Source organism: Bos grunniens, chromosome 1 (genome assembly GCF_055505025.1).
Source record: "Bos grunniens cultivar Pamir isolate PY7600 chromosome 1, Bosgru_T2T1.0, whole genome shotgun sequence".
Taxonomy (NCBI): domain Eukaryota; kingdom Metazoa; phylum Chordata; class Mammalia; order Artiodactyla; family Bovidae; genus Bos; species Bos grunniens.
In genome coordinates this window covers 18,499,403-18,509,535 of record NC_141165.1, presented here as the reverse complement: position 1 = coordinate 18,509,535, position 10,133 = coordinate 18,499,403, and positions in this window count along the sequence as shown.

The window sequence follows — 10,133 nt, the reverse complement described above, 5'->3', positions numbered from 1 at the left end:
GCAACTAAGAACAATTGATCTTCACAGAATTACCGGAGTTTGAATGCAGACAATGCCCTGCTTTGTGCAGAGGACTTTTCTAGGATCTAGAGAGGAGGCTGAGAAAAACAAAGGAAGCAGATGACAAGTGTTCAGCCTTCAACAAACTCACAATCCAGTTGGACAGAGAAGTAAACTCATGTGAAAATGCCTGAAACAAACCCACTTACTTCACCTTGTTTACATACATTACATCTTTTACCCACTTATCTCTTATATACTTGAGATCTTTTATCCTCAATAACCCTGTATGGGAGGTACTATTCTGTAGGTTTTGCGGAAGAAGAAGCTGAGGCATGGAGAAAGTAAATCATATTTTCAGAATGACAAAATGGAGACTCAAGTGTCATTGTGTCCAACTCTGTCACGTGCCCTTGCCTTCAGGGTTCTGCTTAGGAATACCTCACTGCACACGGGCAAGGGCTGCAGCAGGGGTTGACAAATTATGGCTCAAGTCCAGTCAGCCAATTCTTTTCGTAGATAACATTTAACTGGATCACAGCCACATCCATTTGCATATGTATTGTCTATGGTTGTTTTTGAGCTGTGACCATAGAGCTGAGTAATTGTAACACAGACCATATGGTCTCCAGGCCTAAAATATTTACTACTTGGCCTTTTGTAGAGAAAGTTCACAAACCCCTGGGCTAGGGCATAGTTATAAACAATTTCACTTCATGGAATCAAGCTTCTGAGAGTCCTCGATCTGATGTCATTTGGTCTGCACTGTCTTAGAGACATTAATGATTACATAGTAAACTGAAATCTAAGTACAAAGCTATAGTCATTTTAATGATAATTATAACAGCAACTGTCATTAATGAAGATTCTCTATATTCATGTGATGAATGTTTTACTTCTACTAGCCTGATGCCAAATTCAGAGAGACTAAGTCAACCTGTGTAGGCACAGAGGACTGGTCATGGCAGAGCTAGATTTATCCTGCATGCAGTCTCTAGAGGCTGGGCTCTTAACCCCCACATGTTGCAGCCTTCACATCTATCATGAAGAAGAAGAAGTCAGGAAAAAGATAAATTTTCTATGGCTCTGTGGAGACAGGCAGATAACCAAGAACATCTCAAGAAGCTGGTGTTAATGAGACAGGAGATGTTGGGTTACCCAGAGCAGGAGGGTCTGGTTGTGATGGGCACTTCTCTCTCTCAAGTTGTCAAGATTCCACTTGTTAATTACATGCTGCTTTCTATTTTTTCCATGAAATATGTTGACAACTCTCAAGATTTATTATAGACACCTCACAAAGCTGCTAGTCCCATACCCACTAACATTTGATTTTCAAGAGTTTCTGAATTTTTCTATTTTGTGATATTTTGAATGACCCTCTCAAGCCCTTACAACTCCAGTAGGGGTTCAGATGGTAGAGAATCTGCCTGCTATGTGGGAGACCTGGGTTCGATCCCTGGGTCAGGAAGACCACCTGGAGAAGGAAATGGCAACCCACTCCAATATTCTTGCCTAGAGAATTCCATGGACAGAGGAGCCTGATGAATACACTCCATGGGATCACAAAAAGTCGGACACAACTAAGTGAATAACACTTGCACTTTCAAAATGAAGAGTAAACCTGCTCTTTGCCCCAGAGCACAGCAAAGAAGTAGGTGGTGAGTCTTCTTAAAGAGCATTTAAAAGGACCAAGATAATCACGATGGTGTGATCACTCACCTAGAGCCAGACATCCTGGAATGTGAAGTCAAGTGGGCCTTAGAAAGCAGCACTACAAACAAAACTAGTGGAGGTGATGGAATTCCAGTTGAGCTATTTCAAATCCTGAAAGATGATGCTGTGAAAGTGCTGCACTCAATATGCCAGAACATTTGGAAAACTCAGCAGGGGCCACAGGACTGGAAAAGGTCAGTTTTCATTCCAATCCCAAAGAAATGCAATGCCAAAGAATGCTCAAACTACTACACAATTGCACTCACCTCACATGCTAGTAAAGTAATGCTCAAAATTCTCCAAGCCAGGCTTCAGCAATACATGAACCATGAACTTCCAGATGTTCAAACTGGATTTAGAAAAGGCAGAGGAACCAGAGATCAAATTGCCAACATCCGCTGGACAATGGAAAAAGCAAGAGAGTTCCAGAAAAACATCTATTTCTGCTTTCTTGACTATGCCAAAGCCTTTGACTGTGTGGATCACAATAAACTGTGGAAAATTCTGAAAGAGATGGGAATACCAGACCACCTGACCTGCCTCTTGAGAAACCTATATACAGGTCAGGAAGCAGCAGTTAGAACTGGACATGGAACAACAGACTGGTTCCAAATAGGAAAAGGAGTACGTCAAGGCTGTATATTGTCACCCTGTTTATTTAACTTATATGCAGAGTACATCATGAGAAACGCTGGGCTGGAAGAAGCACAAGCTGGAATCAAGATTGCCAGGAGAAATATCAATCACCTCAGCTATGCAGATGATACCACCCTTATGGCAGAAAGTGAAGAGGAGCTAAAAAGCCTCTTGATGAAAGTGAAAGAGGAGAGTGAAAAAGTTGGCTTAAAGCTCAACATTCAGAAAACGAAGATCACGGCATCTGGTCCCATCACTTCATGGGAAATAGATGGGGAAACAGTGGAAACAGTGGCTGACTTTATTTTTGGGGGCTCCAAAATCACTGCAGATGGTGATTGCAGCCATGAAATTAAAAGACGCTTACTCCTTGGAAAGAAAGTTATGACCAACCTAGATAGCATATTGAAAAGCAGAGACATTACTTTGCTAACAAAGGTCCATCTAGTCAAGGCTATGGTTTTTCCACTGGTCATGTATGGATGTGAGAGTTGGACTGTGAAGAAAGCTGAGTGCTGAAGAATGGATGCTTTTGAACTGTGGTGTTGGAGAAGACTCTTGAGAGTCCCTTGGACTGCAAGGAGGTCCAACCAGTCCATCCTAAAGGAGATCAGTCCTGGGTGTTCATTGGAAGGACTGATGCTGAAGCTGAAACTCCAGTACTTTGGCCACCTCATGCGAAGAGTTGACTCATTGGAAAAGACTCTGATGCTGGGAGGGATTGGGGGCAAGAGGAGAAGGGGACGACAGAGGATGAGATGGCTGGATGGCATCACCAACTCGATGGACATGAGTCTGAGTGAACTCTGGGAGTTGGTGATGGACAGGGAGGCCTGGCGTGCTGTGGTTCATGGGGTCACAAAGAGTCGGATATGACTGAGAGACTAAACTGAACTGAGCTGAAAACACATCTGCCTTGTCTTGGAATGTGGTTTACACAGTTCCCACCTTCACTGGGAGATTCCAGCTGTTAAGTCCTACCTGATGGTACCACCGGATCCCCTTGGCTTTATCCCTGACCTGCTCCTTCCAGGAAGGTCACTCATGTTCTACCAGGAAGCTCAGCCTTACCTATTCCAGGTGTCAGACAGCCAAGAACGCAAGCATCCTGAAAAACCTCTGCTACAACCCAAATATGCTGGAGCATTGTTTGCCCTCAGATTTTGGCCTCCCAGCCCTGAACACAGAACACAATGTTAGTCTTGCAATCTAACTTGTGTCCACCAGCCTGGGCCGTCTCCAGTGGGGGAGACCCTCCCCCTCCTCTCCGTGTGGTCTGTGCTTAGCACACTGCTGGGCATACAATAGGTGGTCAGAAAAAGATTTTGGAGACCACCTCATCAGCCTTAGAGGGATCTGAATCTGAAGGACAGCTGGCCATATCTCCCTTAACTCCTCATGATTTTCCCTGGGCGCCTGAGGACTAGGGCCCAGGGCAAACTTCAGTTCCTGACACCCAGCCTGGTGCTCTGGGCCTCATTATTCTGCCCTGGTCTGGCCACAGCTCACCTAACTGCCTGCTATCAGATTTTTCAGCATCACCCGTTTGGAATTCTGCTCTGACTCAGTGTTTCATCCACCTGTCAGGCTTCAACCCTTGCCTTTCCAATCTTCAGCATTGCCTGTTGGGTGTGTTGGCCCCATGCTTTGCCTCTTGCCCAACTTCTTCGATTGGCCCAGGAGTTAGGTCATTTCCTCTAAAGCCTGTCCAGCCATATGGTATGTCTAACAGGTCATGTACCCAGAAAACAGAAAATTGGATTAAAGATTTACTGAGCATGGCCCCGCCCATCAGAACAAGTCGCAGTTTCCCCCACAGTCAGTCTCTCCCATCAGGAAGCTTCCATAAGCCTCTTATCCTTCTCCATCAGAGGGCAGAGAGACTGAAAACCACAATCACGGAAAACTAACCAATCTGATCACATGGACTACAGCCTTGTCTAACTCAATGAAATTATAAGCCATGCCGTGTAGGGCCACCCAAGACAGACAGGTCATGGTAGAGAGTTCTGACAAAACGTGGTCCACTGGAGAAAGGAATGGCAAATCACTTCAGTCTTCTTGCCTTGAGAACCCCATGAACAGTATGAAAAGGCAAAATGATATGACACGGAAAGATGAACTCCCTCCTCGGTAGGTGCCCAATATGCTATGGGAGATCAGTGGAGAAATAACTCCAGAAAGAATGAAGAGACAGAGCCAAAGCAAAAACAACACCCAGTTGTGGATGTGACTGGTGATGGAAGTAAAGTCCGATGCTGTAAAAAGCAATATTACATAGGAACCTGGAATATTAGGTCCATGAATCAGGGCAAATTTGAAGTGGTCAAAGAGGAGATGACAAGAATGACAAGACTGATCATTGATATTTTAGGAATCAGTGAACTAAAATGGACTGGAATGGGTGAATTTAACTCAGATGACCATTATATCTACTACTGTGGGCAGGAATCCTGTAGAAGAAATGGAGTTGCCCTTATAGTCAACAAAAGAGTTTGAAATGCAGTACTTCGATCCAATCTCAAAAATTACAGAATGATCTCTGTTCATTTCCGAGGCAAACCATTCAATATCACAGTAATCCAAGTCTATGCCCCAACCAGTAATGCTGAAGAAGCTGAAGTTGAGTGGTTCTATGAAGACTGACAAGACCTTCTAGAACTAACACTCAAAAAAGATGTCCTTTTCATCATAGGGGACTGGAATGCAAAAGTAGGAAGTCAAGAAACACCTGGAGTAACAGGCAAATTTGGCCATGGAGTACGGAATGAAGCAGGGCAAAGGCTAATAGAGTTTCGCCAGGAGAATGCACTGGTCATAACAAACACCCTCTTCCAACAACACAAGAGAAGACTCTACACATGGACATCACCAGATAGTCAATACTGAAATCAGATTGATTATATTCTTTGCAGCCAAAGATGGAGAAGATCTATACAGTCAACAAAAACAAGATCAGGAGCTGACTGTGGCTCAGATTATGAACTCCTTATCGCCAAATTCAGGGTTAAATTGAAGAAAGTAGGGAAAACCACTAGACCATTCAGGTATGAACAAAATCAAATCCCTTGTGATTATACAGTGGAAATGAGAAATAGATTCAAGGGATTAGATCTATAGAGTGCCTGAAGAACTATGGACAGAGGTCATGACATTGTACAGGAGACAGGCATCAAGACCATCCCCAAGAAAAAGATATGGAAAAAGGCAAAATGGTTGTCTGGGGAGGCTTTACAAATAGCTGTGAAGAGAACAGAAGCAAAAGGCAAAGGAGAAAAGGAAAGATATACCCTTTTGAATGCAGAGTTCCAAAGAGGAGCAAGGAGAGACAAGAAAGCCTTCCTCAGTGATCAGTGCAAAGAAATAGAGGAAAACAACAGAATGGGAAAGACTAGAGATCTCTTCAAGAAAATCAGAGATACCAAGGGAACATTTCATGCAAAGATGGGCTCAATAAAGGACAGAAATCGTATGGACCTAACAGAAGCAGAAGATATAAGAAGAAGTGGCAAGGATATATAGAAGAACTATAAAGGAAAGATCTTCATGACCCAGATAATCATGATGGTATGATCACTCACCTAGAGCCAGACATCCTGGAATGCGAAGTCAAGTGGGCCTTAGAAAGCATCACTACGAACAAAGCTAGTGCAGGTGATGGAATTCCAGTTGAGCTATTTCAGATCCTAAAAGATGATTCTGTGAAAGTGCTGCACTCAATATGCCAGCAAATTTGGAAAACTCAGCAGTGGCCACAGGACTGGAGAAGGTCAGTTTTCATTCCAATCCCAAGGAAGGGCAATGCCAAAGAATGCTCAAACTACCGCACAATTGCACTCATCTCACACGCTTGCAAATAATGCTCAAAATTCTCCAAGCCAGGCTTCAACAGTATGTGAACCATGAAATTCCAGATGTTCAAACTGGATTTAGAAAAGGCAGAGGAACCAGAGATCAAATTGCCAACATCCATTGGATCATCGGAAAAGCAAAGGAGTTCCAGAGAAACATCTACTTCTGCTTTATTGACTATGCTAAAGCCTTTGTGTGGATCACAACATACTGTGGAAATTCTGAAAGAGATGGGAATACCAGACCACCTGATCTACCTCCTGAGAAATCTGTATGCAGGTCAGGAAGCAACAGTTAGAACTGGACATGGAACAACAGACTGGTTCCAAATTGAGAAAGGAGTACGTCAAGGCTGTATATTGTCACCCTGCTTATTTAACTTATATACACAGTGCATCATGAGAAATGCTGGGCTGGATGAAGCACAAGCTGGAATCAAGATTGTCAGGAGAAATATTAATAACCTCAGATATGCAGATGACACTACCCTCATAGCAGAAAGCAAAGAAGAACTAAAGAGCTCCCTGATCAAAGTGAAAGAGGAGAGTGAAAAAGTTGGCTTAAAACTCAACATTGAGAAAACTAAGATCATGGCATGTGGTCTCATTACTTTATGGCAAATAGATTGGGAAACAGTGAAAACAGTAACAGACTTTTTTGAGGGGGACTCCAAAATCTCTGCAGATGGTGACTGAAGCCATGAAATTAAAAGATGCTTGTTCCTTGGAAGAAAAGCTATGACCAAACTAGACAGCATATTAAAAAGAAGAGACATTACTTTGCCAACAAAGGTCCATCTAGTCAAAGCTATTGTTTTTCCTGTGGTCATGTATGGATATGAGAGTTGGATTATAAAGAAAGCTGAGAGCTCAATAATTGATGCTTTTGAAATGTGGTGTTGGAGAAGACTTGAGAGTCCCTTGGACAGCAAGGAGATCCAACCATTCCATCCTAAAGGAAATCAGTCCTAAATATTCATTGGAAGGACTGATGCTGAAGCTGAAAGTCCAATCCTTTGGCCACCTGATGGGAAGAACTGACTCACTGGAAAAGACCCTGATGCTGGGAAAGATTGAAGGAGGGAGGAGAAGGGGATGACAGAGGATGAGATGGTTGGATGGCATCACTGACTCAACGGACATGAGTTTGAGTAAGCTCCAGTAGTTGGTGATGGACAGGGAGGCCTTGCGTGCTGCAGTCCATGGGGTCGCAAAGAGTCAGACACGATTGAGTGACTGAACTAAATTGACTGACCCAGAAAAACAACGAGATTCCTAATAATACCACAAAACAGGGACATGTTATCAAGAGCCATTATTTCACTTGCTGATTAAACCTATCTATAAGTAGGTACTGTCATCGCTATTACATTAATGAGGAAACTGAGACTCAGGAAAATACTTGCTCAGGACGCTTAACTTTCTGTTGCTACATAAAGAATGACCACAAACAGTGCCTTTCAACAACACACTAGTTACCTTCAAGTTCCCATGGGAGGGGCCTGGGCACAGCTGGGTTAGAGGCTATGCCCAGGGTCTACTACTCAGGGTCTCACAAGGCTGTGTCACAGTGTCAGATGGGCCACATTCTTGTCTGGATTCTTGCCTGGGGAAGACTCCACCTCCAAGCTCAGTCTCTTTGTTGACAAAGTTCATTTCCTTGCAAACGTGAGATAGGGCCTCAGCTTCTTCCCGGACATTAGCTGAAGGCCATCCTTACTCAAGGCTTTACTCAAGGCCACCACATAGGCAAGTGATATGACTGTTCATTTTTTCAAGGCCTGAAAGAGAACCTAACATTCTAAAACTCCAGTCTACTCAAATAGTCTTAAGTGAAAGTGAAAGTGAAGTCGCTCAGTTGTGTCCAACTCTTTGCGACCCTGTGGACTGTATCCTACCAGGCTCCTCCGTCCATGGGATTCTCCAGGCAAGAATACTGGAGTGGGTTGCCATTTCCTTCTCCAGGGGATCTTCCCAACCCAGGGATCAAACCTGGGTCTCCCACATTGCAGGCAGACGCTTTAACCTCTGAGCCACCAGAGAAGCCCCTAAAGGTGACATCATATCACCTTTGCCATATAATGTGCCATAATTGACATCTCATCATGTTTACCATGTTTAATGGATTAGAAGTAAGTCACAGATCATCCCTCCCCTCCAGGGGGGAGGATCATACAGGTGTTACTGGAGGATGTGCCACAGAGCTGCTAAGTGGCAAGTGGGGGCTAGAGCCCTGCCACACTGCCTCCCTGCAGCCCAGGCACCTTCTTTTTCCAGCTGCCATTGTTGCCACATGGAATTGTTCTGTTTCATGAGTCTCAAGTTATGAAAATTGGAAATACTTTGACCTTACCCTCAGGGTCCAGCTCACAGTATGTTATGATCAAGTCCTTTCAGTTTTCTCTACTTTCTTCAATGTAAGCCTGAATTTTCAATAAGGAGCTCATGATTTGAGCCACAGTCAGTTCCAGGTCTTGTTTTTTCTGAGTGTATACAGCTTCTCCATCTTCAACTGCAAAGAATATAATCAATCTGATTTCCGTAAAGATGCTTTGATGATGTCCATGTGTAGACTGAGACTGGTCTCTTGTGTTGTTGGAAGAGGGTGTTTGCTATGACCAGTGCCAGGTTGGATGAATCACAAACTGCAATCAAGATTGCCAGGAGAAATATCAACAACCTCAGATATGCAGATGATACCAATGTAATGGCAGAAAATGAAGAGGAACTAAAGAGCCTCTTCATGATGGTGAAAGAGGAGAGTGAAAAATTCAAAAAGATCATGGCATCTGGTCCCATCACTTCACTGCAAATAGATGGGGAAAAAGTGGAAGCAGTGACAGATTTTATTTTCTTGGGTTCCAGAGTCACTGCAGATGGTAACTGCAGCCATGAAATTAAAAGATCCTGGCTTCTTGGAAGGAAAGCTATGACAAACCTAGACAATGTATTAAAAGGCAGAGACATCATTTTGCCAACAAAGGTCCGTATAGTCAAAGCTATGGTTTTTCCAGTAGTCATGTACGGATGTGAAAGTTGGACTATAAAGAATGCTGAGCACTGAAGAACTGATGCTTTCCAACTGTGGTCCTGGAGAAGACTCTTGAGAGTCCCTGGACTGCAAGGAGATCAAACCAGTCAATCTAAAGGAAATCAATCCTGAATATTCATTGGAAGAACTGATGCTGATGCTGATGCTGAAGCTCCAATACTTCGGCAACCTGAAAGATTGAAGGCAAAAGTAGAAGAGGGTGGCAGAGGATGAGATGGTTATATAACATCAGTGACTCAATGGACATGTATTTGAGCAAACTCTGGGAGACAGTGAAGGACGGAGGAGTCTGGCGTGCTGTAGTCCATGGGGTCACAAAGAGTCAGACACGACTTAGCAACTGAACAAAAACAGCAGCAATCTTTCAGTTTTCCAGTACAAACCATCTTGGAGTGGGTTTAAAGCAGACCTGCTTGTTTTGAAATGCCATTTACACAATATTCAGTCTTGTTGGGAGATTCTAGGTGGTTTATGACAGTAAAAAAACCCCCAGCAGAGCCAGTGGAGCAGACCTTGTATTAACTCAGTACAGTGGTACATGGTGCTGAATTCTGCTTCTCCTAAGGACAGCTTCTCTACATGCAAACAAAGATTTAACAAATATCCAAAGTAGAACAAAAAGATGTAATGCTGTTTTCCAATTTTAATCAATTCAGAAATACTATATCTGGATAGAACTTAAATTCCTTTCTCGGTAAAATAAAAAGGAGATAGATCAGATCTTCAGGGTCCATGAAGAAAATTGTCAACACATCAGACACTTATCTGTCACAGTGTCACATCATCCTTTTATTTCTGAGGAAACAGGCCCTGTTATCAGTCTCATAAAACAACTTTATCACAGAGGCAGCCATGTGTCCATGGCTGTGCCTGATTTCTTG